This window comes from Salvelinus fontinalis, chromosome 12 (genome assembly GCF_029448725.1).
Source record: "Salvelinus fontinalis isolate EN_2023a chromosome 12, ASM2944872v1, whole genome shotgun sequence".
Classification (NCBI taxonomy): Eukaryota; Metazoa; Chordata; class Actinopteri; order Salmoniformes; family Salmonidae; genus Salvelinus; species Salvelinus fontinalis.
In genome coordinates, this window is record NC_074676.1 from 6,667,201 (window position 1) to 6,689,414 (window position 22,214).

General features: G+C 46.2%; 1 pseudogene; it reads left to right on the plus strand.

Moving 5' to 3' along the window:
• Window positions 1-22,214, plus strand: part of LOC129867681 (uncharacterized) — a 66,757-nt pseudogene that overhangs the window by 31,234 nt on the left and 13,309 nt on the right.

Below are 22,214 nucleotides of genomic sequence, written 5' to 3' on the forward strand. Positions count from 1 at the left end.
AGATGGCACCGGACTGATGACCCGCTCTTCAGCATGCCTGCGCTGCAGCATTCTCCTCGCTAACTCTTCTCTCCTGTATCCCTCATTGCACTCCTCCATCGACTCCCATTCGGGCTCTGGCACTCTCCGCTGCTCAGCCGACCACCCCTCGTGCCCCCCCCAAAAAAGATCTTGGGGTTTCTGTGGCCGCGGTGCCCGGTGTCGTTGCTGTCCTTCCTGAGTCCTCTGCGACTCCCGCCAAGGAAAGGTCTCGCATCCACTCATGATCTCCTCCCATGCTTGGTCCTCTTTTGGTGGGATATTCTGTCACGGTTGTTGTAATGGACGGACCAAGGCAGAGAGTTTCACATCTTTATTACTGGGAAACATCAAACCAAAAACAATAAACCAACAACAAAAACGTGACAGTGGTGCAACAAGCACAAACACAAACAAACAGTATCCCAAAAAGGTGGGAAAAATGGCTACCTAAATATCCCCAATTAGAGGCAACGATTACCAGCTGCCTCTAATTGGGAACCATACAAAACACCAACATACAAATATTAAACTAGAACATCCCCTAGTCACACCCTGACCTACTACACCATAGAGAACCAAGGGCTCTCTATGGTCAGGTCGTGACACAGGCTGGATTTCTCTAGTCTCTCTCCAAGCAAGATGTTTAAACAGAAATAGATTCATGGGCTGCGTCCAAAATGACACCCTATTCCCTATGTATTTCATTACTTTAGACCAGAGACCATTAGTGTCTGGTCAAATGTAGCGCACTATTTAGGGAATAGGGTGTCATTTGGAACTCACACGTTGTCTGAGAAATTGAGGGTATGACATCATGTATATCGTTGTCTTTTTTCGGAGCAGAATGGCAGCGTGGTGACGTCAGAAGATCCAGCTGTGTCCAGCTCCAGAAGAGGGCCGAGGTGGAGAAGGAGGAAGAGTTGACGTAGGACCCAGCCATACTGGGTCAGGGCAGAGCCGTCTGGAGACAGGTTACGCTGCTGCGACTACCATCCAGGTAGGCCAGGGTCACAGGAAACTGGGCTGCGAGTGACTTCTTAGAACACTTCAACAGAACTATTAGACTGTGCTCGCTGACAGGTTTTTCAACCGTTTTTCAACACGACTATCTACTCACAAATCATTGTCTTGCTTTGATCAATCCCACAAATATATACAGTTTTTTCAGTTGATCAGCTTTCATAGAAATGCAATTTCTCTTTTGTCATGGATGTCCAGTAACATGTTTCGGAGAATGTTGTTTTTTATTAATAATAAGCATAGATTGTGTGCAATGGTAATGTTAATTTCCAGGCCTTATGCGATATCGAGGCTTACTTAGGTTATCCTGTGAGAGAATTAGTAGATTTCTTCTGATACCTCCCCTCTCGCCTCCTCTCTCCCCTCTCTCTCTCTCTGTACTTGATGGGCCCTTGAGGAGCCTGGAGTTGGGGGGATAAAATGATTCATCAGATTCCAGAGTTTTGCAGTAGTGGGAGCACTGAGGATTCCAGCTTCCAGTACTGCTCACTTTGTGAAGGCATCCCTTTGGGAATTCTGAGGATTTAGAACCGTCGCTGGCATTCCATTTGTCTCCTAGCGCCAAAGTCACACAGAGTTCAAACAACAGATCACTCTGCAATTAAACAGAGGTTAACATGTTTTATCTTCCTAATGGGATAACACACAATATTTAGCTTTGTCCGTGATTCATTGCTCTTCCTCTGGTACCTTCATTCCTCCAGGCAGTTTGGAGGGGCTTCGCTCTGAGGAAGAGGCTAGCTGCTGCTCTGGCCCAGGCTCGGTGCTTCCACCCGGGGGATCACGAGGCCTTCGAGGAGGTGGATGTGGATGAATTTGTCTTTGATGAGGTAGGCAGTAGGTCCAAACGTTATAGACTGAATCTCTCTGGGCTGACTGATCTGAACCTCAACCCCATGTCAACCTGACCTCACCTCACGTAGCACTTCACCAACAAACCCGTAGAGGGAATTGAAAAACATCAATGCTTTGTACTGTAGTCCTGTCTGTTATTGTCGTTGTTGTTTCACACTAAAGATGATTCAATCTCCTCTCCTCTGGGTTGTAAACGGACGGCCCTAGAGAGAGACTGGATGATCACCCCTTTGTCTGACGACTCGCCTCCCAAAACCCTCCTTCACTCTCCTCCATTCCCAGACCAGCTGCCTGCACCAAAGGTAACACACAGCACCGCCCGGGAAAGATCATAGAAAACCATCCCTCCCTCCTTTTCTCCCTCGTCTTCTAGTCCTCCAGGACCCGCTACAACTCTCACTGATTAATCCTCCAATTTATTACCTTGAAAAACACAATTACTTTTAGGAGGCCTCAAACTTCCTTTGCATCAGCAGATGTCATTTTTCATCTGGGCTGAGGCCCCTTTTCTTTCCTTCATTACCTCTCCCTGGCTCTTTACTTTGGATGAGTCTTGCAGGCAGGACTCTACATTACGGTAGCTAGCCACTCCGCTAGCTGATACGTTGCAGCTGCCGCCACGGCCAGGCTGACTAACGCTGGCTAACGTGCACATCAAAGGGGTGGATAAACTATTTAAACAATTTACCACTTCTACAGAGAGAGGTTTTTAAAACGTCATTAAGCTACTTAAAGATGTGACTTTGACGTTGGGGGATTTTAGAAATGCTGAATTTCAATGCGTAATACTGTGTATAATGGCTTTCCACATTTAGACTAAATTATTTAGAATACCAAACTTTGAGGGTAGTGTTCTAGGTGTTCGCACAGCTCCTGTTTGCGTTACAAAACACTTAGAACACCTTTTAAACACTTGTTAAATACGCTACATGATCACAAATTTCTGTCTTCTGGCTGTGTTTACTGTATTTCCGCGCCCGCAACACCTACCAGAAGCCACCCAGCAGGCAAGCCCTCCTGTGCTTCTGTGGATGCAGACCGTTTCCCCTGACAGCATTAGCAGGTAGGAAACTGAGCCAGCATGGCCGACAAGTTTCATTTTAGGTAGTTCTTACAGAGCCAACATTGATGCAACAATCATCAATCACAATGCCTTCATAAATGCTATTGTTTCCACATAAGATCACAGTTGATGAGGTGTGGATTGATTTATTTCAGGACTAAAACTCCCGCCTCCGTGTCAGGGCCCAGTGGTCTGTCTGGGAGATCAGAGAAGATTCTGGAAGGTAGGGAGTGGTAAGTCGGGTCACAAAGGAGGGACATAAACTCAGCGAAAAAAGAAGCGTCCTCTCACTGTCAACTGCGTTTATTTTCAGCAAACCTAACATGTGTAAATATTTGCATGAACATAACGAGATTCAACAACTGAGACATAAACGGAACAAGTTCCACAGACATATGACTAACAGAAATTGAATAATGTGTCCCTGAACAAAGTGGGGGTCAAAATCAAACGTAACAGTCAGTATCTGGTGTGTCCACCAGCTGCATTAAGTACTGCAGTGCATCTCCTCCTCATGGACTACACCAGATTTGCCAGTTCTTGCTGTGAGATGTTACCCCACTCTTCCACTAAGGCACCTGCAAGTTCCCGGACATTTCTGGGGGGAACGGCCCTAGCTCTCACCCTCCATTCCAACAGGTCCCAGACGTGCTCAGTGGGAATGAGATCCGTGCTCTTCGCTAGCCATGGCCGAACACTGACATTCCTGTCTTGCAGGAAATCACGCACAGAACAAGCAGTATGGCTGGTGGCATTGTCATGCTGGAGGGTCATGTCAGGATGAGCTTGCTGGAAGGGTACCACATGAGGGAGGAGGATGTCTTCCCTGTAACGCACAGCATTGAGATTGCCTGCATTGACAACAAACTCAGTCCGATGATACTGTGACACACCGCCCCAGACCATGACGGACCCTCCACCTCCAAATCAATCCCGCTCCAGAGTACAGACCTCGGTGTAACGATCATTCCTTCGTCGATAAACGCAAATCCGACCATCACCCTTGGTTAGACAAAACCACAACTCGTCAGTGAAGAGCACTTTTTGCCAGTCCTGTCTTGTCCAGCGACGGTGGTGTCACAGTACGGACATTGCAATTTATTGCCCTGGCCACATCTGCAGTCCTCATGCCTCCTTGCAGCATGCCTAAGGCACGTTCATGCAGATGAACAGGGACCCTGGGCATCTTTCTTTTGGTGTTTTTCAGAGTCAGTAGAAAGGCCTCTTTCGTGTCCTAAGTTTTCATACCTGTGACCTTAATTGTCTACCGTCTGTCAGCTGTTAATGTCTTAACGACCGTTCCACAGGTGCATGTTCATTAATTGTTTATGGTTCATTGAACAAGCATGGGAAACAGTGCTTAAACTCTTTACAATGAAGATCTGTGAAGTTATTTGGATGTTTACGAATTATCTTCGAAAGACAGGGTCCTGAAAAAGGGATGTTTCTTTTTTTTTCTGAGTTTATTTCCTGTACATTTCTGTAAAATTTGGACATTGAACCTAACTCTCGTGTATGCTGTACCCTCATGGGACAAACACTGTTTGTCACTGTCAATGTGCGAGTGTTGTAGTGCTGATGTTTAAGATAGATTGAGCATGTGTCATTGTCACCCCAGGGACTGACGGGCTCAGAAGATGAAGTCCAAGAAGCAGCGGCAGAGAAGTACTGGGTAAGTCTGCAGGAATCAATTAAACACGTTTGATAGAAAACAAATATTATTTGAAACCTGGCAAAAAATGTTTAACCTTATTTACTATTTACAGATATTCAACTGACTTAAGCACCTATAACTGAAACAAAATCCCATAGAACCTACCTCGTCTACGCTCCCCTTTCTCCTCTCTGTCACTCCATCTCATCTCTTTATTTTTTAAACTATATTGCCACGTTATCAGCATTGAGCCTTTCCTCCCTGTGTATGTTAATCAACCGTAACAGACAGCGGAGGTAAGAGGTCTGGCCCCGTCGCCTCCTATTGGGCCCAGCCTGAGATGCCTTACAGGAAACAGCATTAATCAAACCAACTGGTGGCTTTCCCTTCCAACCAACCAACCAGACGCTCTCTCCGAGCCATCGTCCCTGAGACGGTTTTCATTACCGTGTGTCAATTACCGTGGCTACATGCAGTGATATGTGACCTCACCCCCAGGTCTGGTCCAGAACAGCGGTCAGTAGTCCTGCCACGTTCATGTAGACTAGACAGACAGAGGCTGCTCTTTGATCAGGATTGTTAGAGAATGACTCCACAGTACCAAAGCTCTAGATCAAGTCATCTCTCTCTAGCTCTCGATCGCTCTCTCTCTCTCTCTGTGTGTGTGCAACATGGATCTGTGTAAACTGTCATCTGCCCCAGTAGAGCACGCAGTGTGTTAGGCTCTCTGCATGTCATGATTGGTCACTCTGCTATTTCAAGTCAGTCTCAAGTCAAAGTCGAGTCTTGAGGCTCCAAGGCAAGTCTGAAGTTTTTTTTCCTAAGTCGAGTCTCAAGTCATCAAATTTGTGACTCGAGTCCAAGTCAGGTGACTCAAGTCCACAACTCTGACTTTTACTATCTGGAGGAAGTAAGTACCACTGCGGTGTGCAATAAATACAAAACAATTAGAGATTATGGGCCGACAACGAAATTGAAGGCACATGAATGCGGTAAATAGCGGGACATGAAGTTGTTAGGGATTACAAATGATAAACAAGATGATTGTGTTTCAGCAGGGCTTTGTTGATGACCTGAAGTGTGAAATTGAGTTAAGTGCTGGGGAGGTAGGCCACTGAGGGGTTCCAGACTGAACAAACTGCAGGCCTCTTGTCTTATATGAATAGGGTTGTGGGGGGGTAGTAGTCTCCAGGTTTGGGTCGGTTGGTTAGTAAGGAGCTGGTGGAGGGGTATCTAAGTTGTGGGGGGTGGCTAGTCTGGGTTGGGTTGGGAGGTTGAGGTAGGTGGGTTGAGATAGAAAGATGCTGGTAGAAGAAACAGAGAAACTAGTGTGTGGGGGGGGGGGGGGGGGGGGGGGGACTAGACTCAATAAACTCCCCCTCCAGACCAGTCCAATAGACTAACAATACAGATAGCTCCAAAAAAGAGAGAGGGGAAATATTTTCTCCTCTTTTCATGAAAACTCTTTGCGGCTGCTTCCCGGGCCCTGCTACCCTCTCTCCGGGTATGTAAGCCGATACCCATTTCAAGTGGGTTACTAATGTCCAGCACATCCACACAAAGAGACCGGATAAAATAAACACGCCGCGTCGGATATCTCGGAAAGGATCTGTCATGGGTTTGGGGCTAATCACCTCCAGAAGGGGCTTGACTCGAAGCCTGAAACGTTAGCCCCTGCCGGGGAGCGTTGGCTGGGCTGGCTGACTGAGCCTGTGGCGCTAGCTGGGGATGGATCCGAGGGGGTGCCTTTCACAGGTCAACACCAGGGGAAGCAGAGGAGAGGGGAGGCAGCCCAGCCAAAGCCAGCCCGCCGATGGAGAGAGACCCAGAAACCCTCCAGACCTAGAACCAGACCCCGGCCGGCCAGCAAGCCTCCACACCAGCCACCCACCCAGCAGTCTAGCCCAGACCCCTGCAAAAAGCAGGTTGACATATATTGTCATTTGTCTTGCCCTCGAGGCAGAATTGAGCGATTTCCGCTACATGGGCCAGCTGCAAAGTCGAAATTGGCTATATCGTAAAAATGTATATTAATCAAAAATTCGCTTTTTGGTCTTAATTTAAGGTTAGGCTTAGGCATTATGGTTAGCAGTGTGGTTCAAGTTAGGGTTAAGCTTAGGGTTAGGTTTAAAATCAGATTCTCTGACTTTGTGGCTGTGCTAGCTAGTGACCACTCTGTAGGGCTGCCTCCAGGGTAAGATTCATGACAATAAATGCCAAACTGCCTGTAAAAAGGCAGCGGGAGCCGCTTCAATCCGGAATCCCAGCGGGTTTGGGTTACGCTTTTAACAGGGTTCCCCTCTGTAAGATCAGAAACCCAATGATGGTGGGGAGGGAGGAGAGGGGGTGAGCAGGAGGGGGGGGGGGGGGGGGGGTTGGGGGTACAAGTCCAAGGCTGCCTTTGTAATGGCACCCTATGTCCTTTAGGTTCCTGGTAAAAAATGGTGCACTTTGTAAGGAGTAGGGTGCCATTTCAGACACGCACTAAATCCACGCACTGCAAAGCAAGGGCCGTTTTGATGAATAGTCAAGACCAGGGAGGAGGAAAAATACTGGGAAAGATGCTAAAATATGGTTGTTTTGATGGACTGGAAGTATGCATTAGGCTTGGTGCTTATCCAAAGTTCTGACAAACTTGATAGAGAATTTAGCATCACGGGGAAGGAATCTGTAAATAATTAATCTGCGCTTCAAAATATACAGAAATGATGCAGTAAAGATGTCATATTTAACATTGCTTCAGCCATGTCTAACCATTTGGTAACTTGTTTTATTTATTGGGTGTGTACCTGACTGTTACCTCAGTGATTTAAGTTCTCATGTCATGGTCTCAAATGTAACAATTATATGGAAGAAGCTGGCTATTTGTTTTCACTCTCTGTTTTCATTGTAGATTTGATATGGTTTGATATGGATTAATAACATGGACTTAAGTGACAATCATCAGTGCTTTAGTTTCACGAATCGCATATCATTCTGAATATGTAAACAACACAATTGAACAACGAGTGTTGAAACACACTACGCGAACGCCTCCTACATGCTTGACTTACCCAGAACTGCTGTGAACTAACAACATGGACGAGGGGGGAAATGCTGTTGTTGTATGTAAGGATATAACATCCTGATTTTTATTTGGTAGGAAATAGTAAAGCATTTTTGGGGTTGAAATGCAGTTCAATCCAAAATAGGATCATATTGGGAAAATATGTCGAAATGACAAGCGTAAAATACTACATTTGCGAAGTTATACTTTGTATGGAAATAGTGCAAGCATGTAGCTAATGGCGAGTCAGTACAGTACACCATTTTCATTAATTGTTTGAATTATAGCATGAACATAAAGCACGCACTAAATATCTTCATATCAAAGAAAGTCAAACCGTGGCTTTCCTGTGTATTATGTAGAGAGACTTTGATCTGCGTGAATTGAAGCAGGCCAGGTGCCGGCCAGCCCAGCCTCCTCCCGTTCGTTCATAAAGACGTATTATTATAGTCTCTGTGGCCTGTGTGTGTGTCTGTGGCCCGCGTCGCCTGCCTGTTGACCGCTGGGTGACCGTGTGTGGTTTGCTCTCTGGAGGTGAAGGCTTGACCCCTGGGCGAAGGAAAGTAGGAGACATGCCCCTATGATAAAAGCTGACCTCTCCCTCCCTACTTCTCCTCTTTAAGTCTGGCGGTGGACTCCCCACAGGGGCATTTCCACCGCAGGGCAGGGCAGGAGGCCATGCTGGAGAGAGAGGGAGAGAGGGGGAGGGAGAGAGGGGGGGGGGGGGGGAGAGACGCTCATATTAGCTTCTGGTGAAATCTGTGCAGATCCTATGAGGCTTGTCTAGCTGTCTGATTTGAAAAGATTTATTGATCCTCTAAAATGTTGCAAGTGTTCCTTAGTATTGATTTCTTTATCCCCCTCGGCACGCCTCAGAACACCAATGATGCTTTCTCATACAATTACTCACAATGTTGACTGTTCCAAGTTACTCAGAGCTGTAGCTTTGCACGAGTTGAATGTAAGTAACTATCCAAATCAAACAACACTTGTATTAAAGCACATAACAACATTTAGTTATTTACGCCATAACTTACTAACTACCTTGTTATTCCCTACATACACTGTGCATGACCTTGATGTTTTTGCCCCGTGGGTTGTGGGTGAGGGGGGTAACTTGTGCCCAAGACGTGCCTCTCCTTTACGACCTGGTAGCTGCAGGCCATGACCCCCCCACCCGTCCAGATTGTCTCAGGCCCCCCTTGCACCACCCTGAGCTGATTCTCTCTCTGATATCATGACAGCCAGGAATCCCTCTTGCCTCCGTCCTGCCCCCTGCCTCGATAGAAAGACCTGGAGATTGGATAATGTGCTTAAGAACCCAATTTAACAGGCGTGACTCCTCTAGGCTTCCTGATGTCCTGGAGCACGGGAACGGGACAGGGAGTTAGGAACATGGGGGTGAGAGGAAGGTAGGAGGGCAGCAGGACAGGGGGCTGCATGGGGGTGAGGGTGGGGGTGAGGAAGAGGGTGAAGAAGAGGAGCGAGGGGAAGATGGAAGGAGTGATAGTATGTCTGGGCAGGGGGTGAGGAAGAGGGGAAGGTGGAAGGAGTACTGGACAAGGGGCTGAGGGTGAGGAACAGGGGAAGGTGGAAGGAGTGATACAGGGCGAGGAAGAGAAGGTGGAATGAGTACTGGACAGGGGGCTGAGGGAGAGGGGAAGGTGGAAGGAGTACTGGACAAGGGGCTGAGGGTGAGGAAGAGGGGAAGGTGGAATGAGTGCTACAGGGCTGAGGTGAAGCTGGGGCTGAAAGTGGGATGGGGCGAGGGAAAGGTGGAAGGAGGGCTAGCTATATGTCTGGACTGTAACACTAACACTTTAACACTAACCTCCCTACTCCCCTTTGGGCCATCGTGTGTCCTGGTCCTAACAACATCATGCCATAGACACACTTCTGGGTGTGTTGGTCTGATCACATTTATTCTGTATTGTTGTAATGCTCTTTCCTTGAGTTAAGGCATTACTAAAATATATATTTATACATGATATATATATACAGTCGGACAAGGCGGTATTAAAACCTATGGAAAATATATTGTTTACGTTCAACTAAAACATGTGCCACTTTTACTTTCTGCACTAGGAAGTGTGAATGACCATTTCCTGGCCTTACCGCCTCGGGGGAAGCATCCATCACTGGACATTTTTATTGGGTTCTCAATTAACCCATGACAACTGTAAACTATAAACCTTTTCTCCCCTTTTACTGCTGGGTGAAAAGCATGAAAATGAGTTAAATAAATGCGTCTTTAGATCCAGCACCGGGCTGTCAAAATGAATTATCAATTCACGCCCATCTCAGACCACATTACTGTCGGCAGTGTGTCGGCGGGCCGTGGACAGGGTGTAAATGTTTACTTTGAATTACGGCCCTTATTATGGGATTTTCATTGTTGTTCGTAAATCATCGACCTGCCTCTCGGATTTGTCGGCTTTCTCTGTTTGATATTTTGCTCAAATGAATTGAATTTCACAAGAACACACACATACGCAAACACATACAAACCCTCAAGGGAACCCCAAACTCTCCTGGCTGTTGGGTCATTCAACGACTCAAAAGTGTATTATAGTAATGCCCCCAGAGCCCTCCAAACAAATGGCTACTTTAAGCCCCAACATAAACGCTGTGAGCTTTAGCTAACCACTGATCTCGCTCTCCTCCAGCTCGGGGTGAAAACCTAGCGGCCGACTTGTCAAACGTTGACATAATCCAGGCTCCAGTTGTTTATTTGTCCTTGGGACGGTCCCCAATGGCCCCCTATTCCCTATGTAATGTATTACCCATACGGATCTGGTCAAAAGTAGTGCACTATATAGGGAAAAGGGTGACATTTGGGACGTAGGCCTGGTGTTGGTGTGCATTTGTTAACACAACCTCCCTCTTTCCTATATCAATTATCCCCTCACATCATTTGCCACCCCACCTGATAGACATTGCAATAGCAGGACAGGGCAGGGCAGCAGCTGTGTGATTTTCTTGTAACTTGTCATCAGGGATGTTTAAATGAAAGAGAGAGACGAACAAAAATGATCTTGCTTGACGTTTATTTCATATTTACTGTTAAGTGCAGCTCGCCAGGCAGAACTAGCCCCAGGAGGAACAGGCAAAGTGGACCAAAAGCAGTTGAACCATGACGCATCAGGGAGAGTGGACCATACGCGGTTGAACCAAGAACGCACTTACCCGTGGCTCCACACCCAGGCTGTGCACTCTGACAGCAGACGCCCTGAGAGGTTATGCTCTCTGGAGCTGATTCATACATGACATTGTAGATGGCTGCAACTCGTATCCAACATACAGAACAATTACAATAAAGTTGAGTATGTAAGATTCTATTATTGTAGGTTATACGCAGGTGACGGGAATGAAATGAATATTACATGGGTATTACCTCTGTGGCCCATTATAAAAGCTAAGGTAATGTTCTAGAATCTAATCGTTCTAGCAAGTAATGTCCCAAGAACAGTCTAAAAAAAATTAAATTCTTATTTACGCATAAATGATAGCCTAATTTAGGAAAGTATACAGACAGTTATGTAGTTACGTTACAGAAGTGGGGATGCTTGACATTCTGAACAGTACATATGTATTTGTTGAAAATATCCATCATTTTCGCAAAAACCATACTGGTCGAGGCACCAGTGACAAACGCAATGGACGCGGGGGGTATAACATATTAAATAAGACACATTTGGAATTGAGATAGCAGTTACTTGAGAGCCAAGAATGCCAGTGATCTGATGTTCATGCGGTGATATATCCAAGGTAATGTTGTGTCGAAGGGAAGGAGAGAAACCACCACGTTATTGGAGAGTGACCGCTAATAGCAGAGTATTGGAACCTTTGTTTGTCTGCAGGGAACATTTCCTCCCAGAGTCTGACCCAGACATACTGAACAGAGGCCGAGTGCAGCTCGTGGGGAATTAAGCCTCTTTATTTTGACTCACTCTACTTTCCTCCTACGACTGATTGACTTTCGCTGAGTAAGCTCAAGGCCTTTTTTCATGTTCCAGTGTAATGACACTTTCAATTTGATCGACTCACGGCAATTTCTTCATTTCATTTGTAGAAATACCAGTGTCAGTGTGTGGTTTGGGTAGAGCGCAGAATGATGTGATGCTTCTCAGCTCTTTCAAGTTGAAATGTGCAGGTCTCCCTGTGCAAAATATGAGGCCGTTTAAATTATGATCACTAGCTAAATATAACCACCCATCTTTTCCCTTTCTTCAACTACACACTGCCTTTCTGCCTTGAGAACATGAGAACATAGTTAGCTGTTGAAAATGTGGAGCCAGTTGCATGAGAAATATCATGTTTGACCTTATTTGAACAGTGCGCGTGTGTGTGTGCGTGCACGCATGCGTGTGTTTGCAGGCTGTAGCAGGGTACAGAGAGGGTCCAGACCAGGCCCCTGGGTCGTGAGCCAGCGAAACTTCAGCCTCCCCGTCTCGCAAAGAACACAATCAAGCTCAGAGAAACTCCATGGGCCAAACAAGTGAGTTTAAGTATTTACTTCAGGTAAAGTTGGGGTCGGTTCCATTTCAATTCAGGGAATAAACTGAACTTCCAATTCTCCTTAATACATTTTACTAAGATTTTAAAATTGGAATTTCAGTTTATTTCCTGAATTGAAATGCAATTGACCACAACCGAGCTATTCAGCCCAGCTATTACCTTCCAAAATGCCATGTCTTGTTTTACTAGTTGTTGGTTATATAAAATGCACCACTGTACAACTAGTTAAACATACACATGCTCTGTGTTTACCACTGTTTTATACGTAATTCACATGTGTTCATTTGTAAATAGATTCTGAAGGTTTACATACTGCTGTAGTGTAATTTCAAAATATTTGTCCTCTTAAGAAAACTTATGAACTGGACAAGGAAAATCTTATTTTTTAGGCCAAAGATAGCCGGAATATTTCTCCTATTGTACATTCCATTTGCAACTTATTCCATTGAAATGTCACTAAAGACAGAAAATTAAGTCACTGAAAAGTAAGAGTAAAAAACATGGGGACCGATTCAATTAGTGAGATTTGATTTGGATCTCTTTTAGTCCCCATTTGGACTAATCTTCCAAGAGTCCTTGAACATTAAAATACAATGTATAATACGAACACATTTCCACATATAGAACACTATTACAAACATATATAATATACACTGCTAAAAATAAATAAAGGGAACACTAAAATAACACATCCTAGATCTGAATGAATGAAATATTCTTATTAAATACTTTTTCATTACATAGTTGAATGTGCTGACAACAAAATCACACAAAAATGATCAATGTAAATCAAATTTATCAACCCATGGAGGTCTGGATTTGGAGTCACACTCAAAATTAAAGTGGAAAACCGCACTACAGGCTGATCCAACTTTGATGTAATGTCCTTAAAACAAGTCAAAATGAGGCTCAGTAGTGTGTGTGGCCTCCACGTGCCTGTATGACCTCCCTACAACGCCTGGGCATGCCCCCGATGAGGTGGCGGATGGTCTCCTGAGGGATCTCCTCCCAGACCTGGACTAAAGCATCCGCCAACTCCTGGACAGTCCGTGGTGCAACGTGGTGTTGGTGGATGGAGCGAGACCTGATGTCCCAGATGTGCTCAATTGGATTCAGGTCTGGGGAACGGGCGGGCCAGTCCATAGCATCAATGCCTACCTCTTGCAGGAACTGCTGACACACTCCAGCCACATGAGGTCTAGCATTGTCTTGCATTAGGAGGAACCCAGGGCCAACCGCACCAGCATATGGTCTCACAAGGGGTCTGAGGATCTCATCTCGGTACCTAATGGCAGTCAGGCTACCTCTGGCGAGCACATGGAGGGCTGTGCGGCCCCCCAAAGAAATGCCACCCCACACCATGACTGACCCACCGCAAAAACCGGTCATGATGGAGGATGTTGCAGGCAGCAAAACATTCTCCACGGCGTCTCCAGACTCTGTCACATCTGTCACATGTGCTCAGTGTGAACCTGCTTTCATCTGTGAAGAGCACAGGGCGCCAGTGGCGAATTTGCCAATCTTGGTGTTCTCTGGCAAATGCCAAACGTCCTGCACGGTGTTGGGCTGTAAGCACAACCCCCACCTGTGGACGTCGGGCCCTCATACCACCCTCATGGAGTCTGTTTCTGACCGTTTGAGCAGACACATGCACATTTGTGGCCTGCTGGAGGTCATTTTGCAGGGCGCTGGCAGTGCTCCACCTGCTCCTCCTTGCACAAAGGCGGAGGTAGCGGCCCTGCTGCTGGGTTGTTGCCCTCCTACAGCCTCCTCCACGTCTCCTGATGTACTGGCCTGTCTCCTGGTAGCGCCTCCATGCTCTGGACACTACGCTGACAGACACAGCAAACCTTCTTGCCACAGCTCGCATTGATGTGCCATCCTGGATGAGCTGCACTACCTGAGCCACTTGTGTGGGTTGTAGACTCCGTCTCATGCTACCACTAGAGTGAAAGCACCGCCAGCATTCAAAAGTGACCAAAACATCCGCCAGGAAGCATAGGAACTGAGAAGTGGTCTGTGGTCACCCCCTCCAGAACCACTCCTTTATTGGGGGTGTCTTGCTAATTGCCTATAGTTTCCACCTTTTGTCTAGTCCATTTGCACAACAGCATGTGAAATTTATTGTCAATCAGTGTTGCTTCCTAAGTGGACAGTTTGATTTGTGTTCCCTTTATTTTTTTGAGCAGTGTACTAACATAATGACCCAATAAATACTCAATCGAAAAAAATATTGATTCTTCATCTACTGTAGTCCCACAACATTTCTATGTGTTATATTTAAATCATTTTAAAATAATGTTTAAATGTATATATTGAAAGGTTTATGGTTTGCTCAGTTAATTTATTCCATTTCTTTATTGCTCTAAATCGAAATGTTCTTTTGCCTATTTCTCTTTTCTGTCTGGACAACGCATAGATGGTGGACAATCTATTCCTAGTATTTACGGAATGTCTGTCTCTTACCAACTGAATACCGTTGTGAATATAACTTGGCCGTTTTAAATTATGTATATTATGATATAAAATAAGCATGTTCCTTTCAATGATCTTGTCGATTGATGACAAACCACGAACATTGCGCATGACTGCAACAGAAGAACCATATCTCCATCTTAAAACAATCCTTGCTGCTTTGTTCTGTGCATTCTGCAGCCTCCTGACTTCACTTGAGGATGCATTTCCCCAGACCACAGAACAGTAGTTCACCTGACTCTCAATTAATGCTTGTGTTATTTGCTGAAGACTTTTCCCTGGTAAATATTTAGCTATCCTTCTGATTATGCATGCTGTTTTAATATTTTTTTTTTTACATAGATTAGTTATTTGAGACGACCATGATAAGCAGTTGTCTAGCTGCACTCCCAATAGTTTGGTTTCTTCCACTTCTTCAATTTGTACTCCTTCCATACTTAATTGTATCCCATGCTGTTTTGGCCTTTTCCTAGTGGAACAGACCAACATAACTCTGGTTTTCTTGGTGTTTAAAACAAGTTTGTTTTGGCAAACCCACTCCCTAATATTCTCCAAATCTCCTTGTAAAGCTTGCTGTATCTTGTTGAACCGATTGTCTTGCTGCATAAATTGTAGTATCATCTGCAAATATAGTAGCTTGAGTTTCAGCTAAGGCATAGGGAAGGTCATTGTTATATATTAAATAGAGAAGTGGCCCAAGGCAGCTGCCCTGCGGTATTCCACAGTTTAACACATGAGGGGAAGAAAATGAACAATTGATATAGGTGGACTGTTTCCTGTCAGTTAGATATATGACTTTACCCAATTCAATTCTACCTCCTTAATGCATTAATTTTGTAAAAATTATTTAATGATCCACTAAATCAAATGCTGCACTGAAATCTAAAAATAGTACACCCACAAACTTGCCATTATCCATAGCATTGAGCCACTGGTCAGTCATGTCAACCAATGCAGTGGTAGTGGAATGGTTTTTGCGATAAGCTTGCTGATTGGCTGTAATCAGATCATTCTTTTCCATGTACTCCCATATTTGTCTACTCACAATACCCTCCAATATTTTACTGAGTGTAGGGAGTAGACTAATTGGTCGACTATTGGCAGAAGTAATGGGTTCTTTGCAGTCTTTCGGAATAGGACACAGTTTCGCATGCTTCCATTCATTTGCAAACATCCCCTTTTCCAGTGACCAATTAAATATGTATCTCAGTGGAACTGCAATCTGGGGAGGAGCACAGCAGAAAATTGTCAAAAAAAAAAATTGTCAAAAGAAATTGTCCATAAGACCATAACCTGTAGATTTACCATCAGGTAATGACTTCAATAGGTTTAACACCTCCTCCACTGACACCGTTTGCAGACTAAAAGAGCAGATCTTGTTGCTCATAATATCATCATCAATCCATTGGACAATAGCTTGTTTGGAAGAATGTATGTTTACATTGTTGCTCAGTAAATTAATTTTCTTTGTAAAAAAAATCTGCAAAATGATTGGCAATATCAACTGGTTTTGTTATTATTCTCCCATCAACCTCCACACTAGATGGGCATGATGAGATAGATGTACCAAGTAAGCCCTTAACTGTGTTCCATACCATTTTAGAATCATTTTTACAATCAATAGAAGCATTGTTGTAAAATAACTTTTCTTTCAATTCAATTTAACTGCATAATTACGTAATGTTCTATAATTCTGTTCATCAATTTCTAATTTTGACTTGGCTGCTAAGACTTCTGCCATATTTTTTTGGAACCTTGGTGTTCATGGTTATGGTCACAATATTATGGTCTGTCCAGCCCACTGGCATTGATCTGGCTTTTAAGCATTGCAATGGTATATTACAGAAGATCACATCAATACATGTGTCTGAACGATGACCCAACTTAATTGATGATCTAGTAGTATCATTAACCATTTGTTTCAAACCACAGTTCTTGGCATACCTCATCCATTTTGTTCTATTGGAATTATTATGATCCTTCTAATTTATATTAAAATCACCTAAGATAAATACATCTCTGTTGCTATCTGTGGCCTGGTCAAACCCAGTACATAAGTAATCCAGATAGGACACCTTAGAGCTAGGAGATCTATACACACATCCTACCAATATGGGTGCCTGGTGAGGCAGATGTACCTGAGCCCATAGTGCCTCTACTTGACATACATTAAGGTCATCCCACACTTCAAGTGTGTGTGTGTGTGTGTGTGTGTGTGTGTGTGTGTGTGTGTGTGTGTGTGTGTGTGTGTGTGTGTGTGTGTGTGTGTGTGTGTGTGTGTGTGTGTGTGTGTGTGTGTGTGTGTGTGTGTGTGTGTGTGTGTGTGTGTGTGTGAGAGAGAGAGATAGCAGGCACACGTGTGCATTGGACTTATCTAGCAAGACACAAGCCCTGTATAATGAAAACCAATTGCCAATAAGCACTTCTTCCATTATCTCACTGCAATCACTGTAGCTTAGGGTGAGATGAGAGGCCTGGACAGCACACGTTCCAAACAAACTACTGTAATAAACCTGATGTATAGTAGGTTATGATAATATAAGAGGAATGTGTGTGTGTTTTCTGTGTGTGTATGTTTTATGGCTTTGAGTGTTTGTGCATTGTGCATGCGTTGTTGTGTGAGTGTTGGTTGTATGTGCGTCTGCATGCGTTGTATGTATGCATCTGTTGCTTTGCGGTGTGTGTGTGTGCGAGCAGAGTGGGGATAACGGGTCCATCTTAATGCCCCGGGTCGATCTGGAAGCTCGGAGTGGGGTCGGGAAGGGGACAGAGCGCTGAGCAATGCTCCTCGACAGGAAACGGGTAGAAAAAAAAACATTTCAGAGAAGAATGACTGGCCCTTCTGTCAAACAGGCTTTAGCTCATGAGTTTGAGTGACAAAGATGCTACTGACAGGGAGGCCACAAGCAGATGACCAGATTAAACAAGCTGCAGGAATCTAAAAAGAAGGCAAATGTTCCTTCCTAATGAAATTCAATTAGATTCCGATGATGATTTAGAGATTATATCCACGATGGCAGCGACTTGCTGCATACTATAGACACATCGCTGTAGGACTAGGAAGGGGTGGGGAAGTAAGGGAAAGACTCTCTCTAATCAAACAACACATCGAATTGTCTAGAGTAAATTGAATTATGTACGTGCAAGCCGGGCAAATCTTTCAGAAGCCAATTAGATATTTCAAAAACGGCATTTAATTAGCACATAATCAAAACGTTATTTCATGAACAAATTGTATCAGCTCTTGGCAACTCACCTACTAAGGAAAGCAGTAATCCCATAGACTGAAAGCTCTCTGTTGAAAATACGTATAAAATCAGGGTTAGTCTGCCAGTTTGAAGCATCAACAATATTGAAATATTTCCCTTTCCTCTGAAAGGAGTGTAGACTACATCAAAGTCAAGTTTTTAAAGTCAGGGGTTCACTTACTTTGCCATGACAGTAAAGGTTATGTCAATACTTTATAACCTATTGCAACGCGATACCCACCGCTCGCTGGGGTGGTGCCATAAAGTGAAATTTCAGCCCCACAAAATATTTTCACTACTTGTGAAGAGGAAACCACTTAAGTTGCGTATCTACTGCCTAAATGTTGTTCCCATTCAAAGCGAATGGGAGTAAAACGACTGAAAACTATTTGTTTGGTCACAGCGGTCGATGGAATGTCTGGCCATTTATTTATTTCCTTACTTTTTACTAGCATGACCGTTGAAAATAGCAACTAAATGACCAACATGTGTGTCAATAAAGACAAGATTTGTTTTGGCCTCTGTTTTTGATTCGGAACAAACAAATACAAATCTATTTTATTAACAGACATTTCTACACACAAGTTCTCAATAGGTTCTCCAAACAAACAAAAAATGACCCCTGTGGTTGATTGTGTTACAATGGTACATTAAAGACATGCTCCGGAACGTTGGCACCTGCTAAGTATTTTTTAAACCTCCCGCTTTGGGCTGGATGTGTCAATGTGTAGTTCATTTAAGTGATAATGCCAGAGAATATTTTGTTTGGAGGATATATTGGCACGGGTGTTAGGCTCGAGTGTAACGGTCCTGACCTGTTTTATGTTGTTTTTGTATGTGTTTAGGTCAGGGCGTTAGTTTTGGGTGGGCAGTCTATGTTATCTGTTTCTATGTTGGTTTTGGTTGCCTGGTATGGCTCTTAATTAGAGGCAGGTGTTTTGCGTTCTCCTCTAATTAAGAGTCATATTTAGGTAGGGTGTTCTCACTGTTTGTTTGTGGGTGATTGTCTTCCGTGTTTGTGTATGATGTTACACCATACGGGATTGTTTCGGTTTGTTCGTGCGGTTTTTGTAGTAAGTACTTGTTCGTTCGTTCTGCGTGTGTTATGTCAGTTCGTCGTACTAAGTCTGTCTATTTTCGTTTTGTTATTTTGTTAGTTTATTCAAGTATAGTTTGTTTCGTTTTGTCTTATAAATAAAATTCATCATGTATTCACAACCCGCTGCGCCTTGGCTCGATCACTACTCCTCCTCTTCTTATGAAGAGAGAGAGGAACGCCGTTACAGAATCACCCACCATTCCAGAGCCAAGCAGCGGAGTAAATGGAGTAAGGGACAGGAAAAGAAGGAGCAATGGACATGGGACGATATATTGGACGGAAAGGGTTGCTACACATGGGAGGAGATCCTGGCTGGTAGGGATCGCCTCCCATGGGAACAGCTGGAGGCACTGAGGAGAGCAGAGGCTACCGGAGAGAGGAACCGGAGCTATGAGGGAACGCGTCTGGCACGGAAGCCCAAAAAGCCCGTAAGTAACACCCAGAAATTTCTTGGGGGGGGGCTAAGAGGTAGTGGGCCAAGGGCAGGTAGGAGACCTGCGCCCACTTCCCAGGCTTACCGTGGAGAGCGGGAGTACGGGCAGGCGCCGTGTTACGCAGTAGAGCGCACGGTGTCTCCTGTACGAGTGCATAGCCCAGTGCGGGTTATTCCACCTCCCCGCACTGGCAGGGCTAGATGGGGTATTGAGCCAGGTGTCATGAGGCCGGCTCAATGCGTCTGGTCTCCAGTGCGTCTCCTCGGGCCGGCATACATGGCACCTGCCTTACGCATGGTTTCCCCGGTTCGCCTACATAGGCCGGTGCGGGTTATTCCACCTCCCCACACTGGTTGGGTGACCGGGAGCATTCAACCAGGTAGGGTTGGGCAGGCTCAATGCTCAAGAGTGCCAGTACGCCTCCACGGTCCGGTATTTCCGGCGCCACCTCCCCGCCCCAGCCTAGTACCTACAGTGCCTATACTACGCACTAGGCTACCAGTGCGTCTCCTGAGCCCAGTTCCTCCTCCACGCACTCTCTCTGTAGTGCGTGTATCCAGTTCGGTGCCTCCAATTCCGGCACCACGCACTAAGCCTCCTGTGCGTCTCCAGAGCCCTGAACACACTGTATCTTCTCCCCCTACTAATCCTGATGTGCTTGTCCTCAGCCCGGTGTCACCAGTGCCGGTACCTCGCATCAGGTATAGAGTGGGCTTTGAGAATACAGTGTGCCCTGTCCCTGCTCCCCGCACTAGTAGGAAGGTGCTTATCCTTAGCCCGGTGCCTCCAGTTCCGGCACCACGCGCCAGGTCTACAGTGCGCCGTATCCGGCCAGAGCCATCCGTCTCCCCAGCGCCATCTGAGCCATCCGTCTCCCCAGCGCCGTCTGAGCCATCCGTCTGCCATGAGCCTGCAAAGCCGCCCGTCTGCCATGAGCCTGCAAAGCCGCCCGTCTGCCATGAGCCTACAGAGCCGTCCGCCAGACAGGAGCCGCTAGAGCCGCCCGCCAGACAGGAGCCGCTAGAGCCGCCCGCCAGACAGGATCTGCCAGAGCCGCCAACCAGACAGGATCTGCCAGAGCCGCCAACTAGACAGGATCTGCCAGAGCCGCCAACCAGACAGAATCTGCCAGAGCCGCCAGCGAGCCATGAGCAGCCAGAGCCGTCAGAGAGCCATGAGCGTCGAGAGCCGTCAGCCCGCCATGAGCGTCGAGAGCCGTCAGCCCGCCATGAGCGTCGAGAGCCGTCAGAGAGCCATGAGCGTCGAGAGCCGTCAGCCTGCCATGAGCGTCGAGAGCCGTCAGCCTGCCATGAGCGTCGAGAGCCGTCAGCCTGCCATGAGCGTCGAGAGCCGTCAGCCTGCCATGAGCGTCGAGAGCCGTCAGCCTGCCATGAGCGTCGAGAGCCGTCAGCCTGCCATGAGCGTCGAGAGCCGTCAGCCTGCATAGACCTGCCAGAGTCCCTCAGCCAGGATCTGCCAGAGTATATCAGCCGGGACCTGCCCCTTGTCCCGGTGCTGCCCCTTGTCCCGGTGCTGCCCCTTGTCCCGGTGCTGCCCCTTGTCCCGGTGCTGCCCCTTGTCCCGGTGCTGCCCCTTGTCCCGGTGCTGCCCCTTGTCCCGGTGCTGCCCCTTGTCCCGGTGCTGCCCCTTGTCCCGGTGCTGCCCCTTCTCCTGGTGCTGGCCGTTTATTTAGGGGATGTGAGTTTTAGGGTGGTCATTGGGAGGGGAAGACAGAAACGGGGAGTGACTATGGTGGTGTGGGGACAGCGTCCAGAGCCGGAGCCACCACCGTGGTCAACTGCCCACCCAGACCCTCCCCTGGACTTTGTGCTGGTGCGCCCTGCGTTCGCACCTTGAGGGGGGGGTTCTGTAACGGTCCTGACCTGTTTTATGTTGTTTTTGTATGTGTTTAGGTCAGGGCATGTGTTTTGGGTGGGCAGTCTATGTTATCTGTTTCTATGTTGGTTTTGGTTGCCTGGTATGGCTCTTAATTAGAGGCAGGTGTTTTGCGTTCTCCTCTAATTAAGAGTCATATTTAGGTAGGGTGTTCTCACTGTTTGTTTGTGGGTGATTGTCTTCCGTGTTTGTGTATGATGTTACACCATACGGGATTGTTTCGGTTTGTTCGTGCGTTTTTTGTAGTAAGTACTTGTTCGTTCGTTCTGCGTGTGTTATGTCAGTTCGTCGTACTAAGTCTGTCTATTTTCGTTTTGTTATTTTGTTAGTTTATTCAAGTATAGTTTGTTTCGTTTTGTCTTATAAATAAAATTCATCATGTATTCACAACCCGCTGCGCCTTGGCTCGATCACTACTCCTCCTCTTCTTATGAAGAGAGAGAGGAACGCCGTTACAGAATCACCCACCATTCCAGAGCCAAGCAGCGGAGTAAATGGAGTAAGGGACAGGAAAAGAAGGAGCAATGGACATGGGACGATATATTGGACGGAAAGGGTTGCTACACATGGGAGGAGATCCTGGCTGGTAGGGATCGCCTCCCATGGGAACAGCTGGAGGCACTGAGGAGAGCAGAGGCTACCGGAGAGAGGAACCGGAGCTATGAGGGAACGCGTCTGGCACGGAAGCCCAAAAAGCCCGTAAGTAACACCCAGAAATTTCTTGGGGGGGGGCTAAGAGGTAGTGGGCCAAGGGCAGGTAGGAGACCTGCGCCCACTTCCCAGGCTTACCGTGGAGAGCGGGAGTACGGGCAGGCGCCGTGTCAAAAGAAATTGTCCATAAGACCATAACCTGTAGATTTACCATCAGGTAATGACTTCAATAGG